The sequence below is a fragment of the Arachis ipaensis genome, chromosome B06, assembly GCF_000816755.2.
Source record: "Arachis ipaensis cultivar K30076 chromosome B06, Araip1.1, whole genome shotgun sequence".
NCBI classification, from domain to species: domain Eukaryota; kingdom Viridiplantae; phylum Streptophyta; class Magnoliopsida; order Fabales; family Fabaceae; genus Arachis; species Arachis ipaensis.
Window position 1 is genome coordinate 121,582,119 of NC_029790.2, and position 6,250 is coordinate 121,588,368.

Sequence of the window (6,250 nt, forward strand, 5' to 3'; positions counted from 1 at the left end):
ATTGTTACGGTGGGTAACCGGAGATTAATGGATTGGACTGATAAGGTTGGCCCAAACGTCTGGAGGAGAGGACTTTTGACTTGATTCGCGTCTGAGAGCTACTGTCCGACTTGTGTATGTGAATGTGAAAGAATGGGGAGTAGTACCTGCAAAGACATTCCGATACCAAAGTTAGCAAAGGGTTTTAGCAGGTTTAGAAAGTATTGGAACTTAGAGATACTTGAGGGGTGTCAGTGTATTTATAGTGGTAAACCAATAACCAACGTTGAAGTAGTTCCACCTTTTAAGGTGGATAACCACCTTTTAAGGTGGATAACCGTCCCTTTATCTTAGGGAAGTTGAGATATAGCTCCTGGAAGTGGGTTGAGAAATTTTAGGGGCAATTACTTATTTGAATAAGCATTATCTGCCAGCTATCCTTCGATCCCGACTTTTTTGGAGCGAGTCTGTGTTGGATCCGACTTCTTGTGAGAAGGTCGGTGGCAAGTGAAGGCTAATCTTTGGATTGGACTTTTTAGGTTTATTAGGACCTGGGCCTTAGTGTTGGGCCAGGGTATGAACAGTGCCCTACTCGAGTCCAATCACTTTCACTTATGAGTTGGATTCGAGTAGGTGAGCTCAGTCTTGTAGTCGACGTGATTGAAAACCGACGTGATTTGAAACCAACGTAATTTAAAACCGACGTGTTTTGAATTTTTCAACAGTCGCGTCTAATCAAATGCCGCGTCTGTTTCGGGTTTCGCATTTACACGTGGGAGCAGTTACTTTGGTAACGGCGCATTTCTTTAATGATTGCATCGCTTTTTACCAAGTTGCCCCTGGTGTGTTTATAAATGCTTTTCCCTCTCTTTTCTTTGTTTTCTTTCGCCTTCTAAAAACTTCCTGCAATCCTTACTCTTTTCAAAGAAAGAAGCTTTTTGGCCTTCCTTCTCGGAGTGCTTTACTGCTGCTACGCTTGTTCTCTTTCGCTTTCGCAAACGAAGGTTAGTTCTTTCCTTTTTCTCTTCTACCATTTTGTGCTTTTACTTTATGCATTAGAGGAGTTTTTGCGTGTTGTTATTGAGTACTTGGTCTTAGTCATTTTTGCTTTCACGCCCTTGAGAGAGGCTGCTCCGTTTTTTAGAGGTTTTGTGCATGATCCTTTTCCATTTTCCTTTGTAGGTTTTTGTCGCTTTTTCTCCCATTTCTTTTTACTGGAAAGGATGACTTCTCACGTTTCTTAGTGGGTAGGCATTACTGTTCTTGGGGAGGAACCCTTAGTAGATACAGACTACATCACCGATCTCCGCACCCACCATAGGATTTGTGTTCTTGATGAGGATGAACCAAAGTATGAGTTGATTGTCCCGGGTCCTGAAGACCAGGTTTATTTTGGGAAGGCTGCCGATGCTGACCCCCATTTCTTTTTTATGTATGAGAGGCTCTTTACCCGTCTAGGAGTTTTTCTACCTTTCTCTGATTTTAAGATAGAGGTTTTGAACCATTGCCGAGTTGCTCCCAGCCAACTTCACCCCAACTCTTGGGGTTTCATGAAAATTTATCAACTTGTCAGTCGAGAGCTAGACTTTCCACTCTCCACAAAAATCTTTTTCTATCTTTTTCATTTGACCAAGCCTTTTAGTGGTCAAAATAACAAGCAGCAGTGGGTGTCTTTTCGGACCATTCAAGGTCGGAAAGTTTTCTCTATCTTTGATGAGTCTTTTTATGATTTTAAAAACTTTTTCTTCAAAATTCAAGCCGTAGAGGGTCACCATCCTTTTTTTCTGGACGAAACCTCTTCTCCCCACTTTCCTCTTTACTGGTTAGAGGCCTCTCCTGTGGAGAAGTATGGTCTGGAGAATTTGGATGAGGTAGAAGAGGCTGTTGTAGGATTTTTTCGAGATGCTTGGGGGAGGGCCCCTAATTTGGATACAAAGAAGTTTCTTCTAGGCTCTCCGAGTTTTATACGGACCCAACTAGGTAGTCTTTCTTTGTTGTAGACTAGTTTCCGATTTGTTCGTGATATTCTTCCGACCTATAGTCTTCCGACTTGTAGTCTAGTTCTTTTGTTTTCCTCTTTTCAGAGATGGTGAAGAAAGGTTCCAGCGCCTCCTACCAGAAGGTCCAAGACGCAAAGAGAAGGTCGCAGGCACGGGTTGATGCTGCGAGGGCTGCCGGCACTCCTCCTCCCTCCTCCTCCTCCTCCTCCTCCTCCTACCTTTTTCATCTGACCAAGCCTTTTAGTGGACAAAATAATAAGCAGTAGTTGGTGTCTTTCCGCGACATTCAAGGTCGGAAAGTTATCTCTATTTTTGACGACTCCTTCCATGACTTTAAAAACTTTTTCTTCAAGATTCAAGCCGTAGAGGGTCACCATCCTTTTTTCCTGGACAAAAATTCTTCTCCCCGCTTTCCTCTTTATTGGTTAGAGGCCTCTCATGTGGAGAAATATGGCCTGGATGACTTGGATGAGGTTGAGGAGGCTGTTGTGGGATTTTTCCGAGAAGCTTGGGGAAGGGCCCCTAATCTGGATACGAAAAAGTTTCTTCTGGGTTCTCCGAGTTTTGTGCAGACCCCGCTAGGTAGTTTTTGTAGTTGTTACTGAAGTTTCCGACTTGTTTATGATACTTTTCCAACCTGTAATCTTGCTTGTTTTCTCTTTTCAGAGATGGTGAAGGGTGGATCCAGCGCCTCCTACCAGAAAGTTCAGGATGACAAGAGAAGAGCTCAGGCCCGAGATGACGCTGCTAGGGCTACTGGTCCTCCTCCTCCTCCTCCTCCTCCTCGTGATTTGGGGACCTCTTCTCGCCCAATTATGGTAACTTCTACTTCTGCCTCTTCTCTTCCTCCTCCCATCCTTCCTGCCCAAGCTTCCTCTGAACCTGAGAGGAAGAAGCGCAAGACTTCGAGGTCAGGCGCTTCTTCTAGGGATTTTGATGGTCCTAAATTTGTTCGGAATCACATCTTTCCCCATACTCATATTAATATGGATGACGCTTCCGTTCGAAACCATCTTAATATCCTGGTTCAGGGGAGTGTTCGGGCTGCTAGGGTATGTACAAAATTTCTTGATATTTTTGAAAATACTCCCCTTAGCTCTTTGGGTTCTACCCAAAAAGTTGAAGAGCTGGAGGGGAGGATTTTCCTTTATCAAGAGGAAGAGAAGAGGTTCCAAGAGGAAGTTGCTGGTTTGAAGGAGGAGAGGTCCCGACTTCAAGAGAGGAAGAAGAAGTTGATGGCTCAGTGTGCCATGACGGAGGGCCTGAAAGAAAAGGCGGAGCAGAATTATATCAGGATCTTTACTGACAACATTGACCTTCAGCGGGAGTTGGAGAAAGGTCGGGAGGCTTATTAGGATCTGGAGGACTCCGTAGCGGAGAGCTCGGAGGAGGCCTGGAGGATCTTTAAGGAACAGGTCGGTGTTATTGCTCCTGGCCTGGATCTTTCTCCTCTTGATCCTGATAAGATCGTTGTGAATGGGGCTATTGTTTCTCCTCCCCGACCTGAGACGGATTCTGAGCTGAAGACCCGTGGCCAAAGGATTGTAGAATCTCGTCCTCGAGAGGGATCTCAGCCGACGTCTTCAGACATTCCGACTCCTGCTGCTGAAGAGACTGCTCCGTCTTCTCCTGCTGCTGTCCCGACCTCTCTACCTTCTGGTGATGCCGATCCTTCTTTTACTTGATCTGAGCTATTTGGGGCCCGGCTTGTGGGCCCCTCTTGAACAATTTTTATCTTTGTTTCTTGTGGTGGTTGTTCCTGACTTTCCTTGGCCTTTTATGGCTGTTAACAAAAAATTTAATTTTTGCTTTAAAAATAACACTTTTTTGGATAAGGGTTTTTCTTAAGATATTTGATTTGTGCATGCTTTTCGTAGTTTCTTTGGATTTCTCGTAAGTAACCTCTTTGATCTTTTTATTTGGAAAAAACCTTTTTATCTTGGCAGGCTGTGTTTGGTCTAAGTGTGGTTTTCAGAGACTTGGGACAGCTTCTACCTTTGATTTCTGATGGTTTTTCTTATCTATTTTTGCATTCCTTGTACCCAATTTTTGTTTATTGAGTTTTCTGTATCTTAGGTTATTTTTGCGATGCATTTTGATTTTCTCGGTTCCTCCGACTAGGTAGTCGTTTTAGGTTTTGGGATTCTGAGTTATTGCGATCGACTGTGTAACCTCTTTACACCGACTTGTACCTCGTCGTTTCATCCTACCGGCCACATAGGTCGGGCATGGGATTTTCATGTTTTATCGAGCTTAAGTCGGCACGTTTCATAGGAAAATAATTATTGGAATTTATAAAGAGATGTAAAAAAAGATCTTTATTTATTGACAAAGATACTTTTTGTTACTAAGGGGTTAAAAATTGTTGCCCCTTAGCCTCTACTTTGATGCCTCGTTAAAACCCCTTTCAGGAAAATCCTTCTTTTTGGGAAAAAACTATGGTTTTGAAAATCGAACTGGATCGGCTGGTTCAACTGGATTAACTGGGAACCGGTCACCTAGCCGGTCCGGATAAGGTCAGAAACCGTTTGGCAAAAAACTGGTGAAAAAATTGGTCAAACCGGCGGTTAACTGGTGAACCGGTAGAACCATCCAGTTTTTTTCAGGATTTTCGGTTCGGTATATAAGCTCTAACGCGTCATTCCCACGCCACCCCCACCTCTTTATCTCATCTCTGAGAATCAGAAACCTTACCCTAACCTAACCCCAGCCACCAGCCCGCCATCACAATCCCCCATGGCCGAACTCTTCTTCTCCAGTAGATGGTGCTTTTGCCGCCGGCGGGAATCGTGGGTGCCGTTACACTCTTCTCATCGCCAATCCCTTCTCATCTTTTCTCTTCTCGTCACTGTCGCACAAAGGAAGCGTTGACCCGTGGCATAACCGTCGCGAAGGTTTCCCGGTCGATCGTCATCTCTTCAAGCGCGCGCTCTCTCTCTCACTCACTCTCTCTGTGTCTGAGCTTCGAGCTCTTTGTCGCTCTCTGTTCGAGTTCACTTCCCTTGTTCCGTTGTCATCAGCCCGTCACTTCCCATCCCATTCCTCCCTCGCCGTCACTTTTCTTCCTCCTTCGCCGCCGGTAAGCGCTGCTGCTTTACTTAATATTGCTTGGTTTGTACATTTGTTAATAATACCGATTCTGGGTTTTGGGTTCTTTGATTTCTGATTCTGAGTTTGATAATTTTGCTTAATCTGAGTTACTGATTTTCTGAAATAATGATTGATTGAATGATTTGATTAAATATTTTCTTTGCTAGGTTAATTTGTTTGAGTTACTTTTGTTGAAGGTTAATTTATTTTTGCTGGGTGTTGAAGATGGAACAGAAACAACAGCCAGAAGACATTATTTATTCAATTTGTTGAATGGTGATGTAATTCTGAATTCAATTTAATTTGGATTCTGACTTTGGAATTCGATTCAAATTAGTTTTTGCTACTGATATGTTTTCAGATTAGTTTGGATTCATAAGTTATAACTATACTGTTAACTATGTTCCCTTCCCTTTTTCTGTGTAGTGTATTTTCCACTTTTCCCTCCCTAGCACAATAGCATAAAAACTAGAGTAAATGAATGGAACACAAGCACAATAATGCAAACACAAATGTGACGAGGGTGATGCGAACAAGTGATCGTGAAGAGTCTTATAACCTGGGTTTGATCTAGCAACATAGTATTTTACTATTTGTCGATAATTCATTGTTGAGCTGGGATAATAGGTCAATTCAGTTCATGATAAGTAGAAGTATTTGGCTCGGCTAGTCCTTAAATGCTTGCTTCTGAGTGAAGCACAGAATTGTTGGAACCCTGTCTCTTTTTATTATATGCTTCTGTTCAGTTTTCATGTCACATTCAACCTTCTAGGGTTGAAGGTGAAAAGCCTTATGGTAGACTAACAGTCTTCTTGTGAAGCATGAGTCAAAAACAGTGTCAATGTGCTTCTATATATCTGAATCAGTGTATTTCAAAGTCCTGCATATGGTAAACCGGTTATGTATCAACAAACTATGCTTGTTTGTACTAATATACCTTTGTTTTGAATAGTATCATTCAATCTATTTATACTTTACAGCCACAATTTAAGTGTTGCTAGATGATATGTACACAAGCCATGCCAATTTAAATTCTTTTGGGTTTCTTAGTATCACTATATTTCTCTTCCTTAATGATCTATGAAGTTGTTTAGTTATAAACTTTGATGTTTGAAGTTGTTTGTGAACCTCTAATATTAAGTTATGGATAATTTATTATGTGAAATTTTAAATTTTATTAA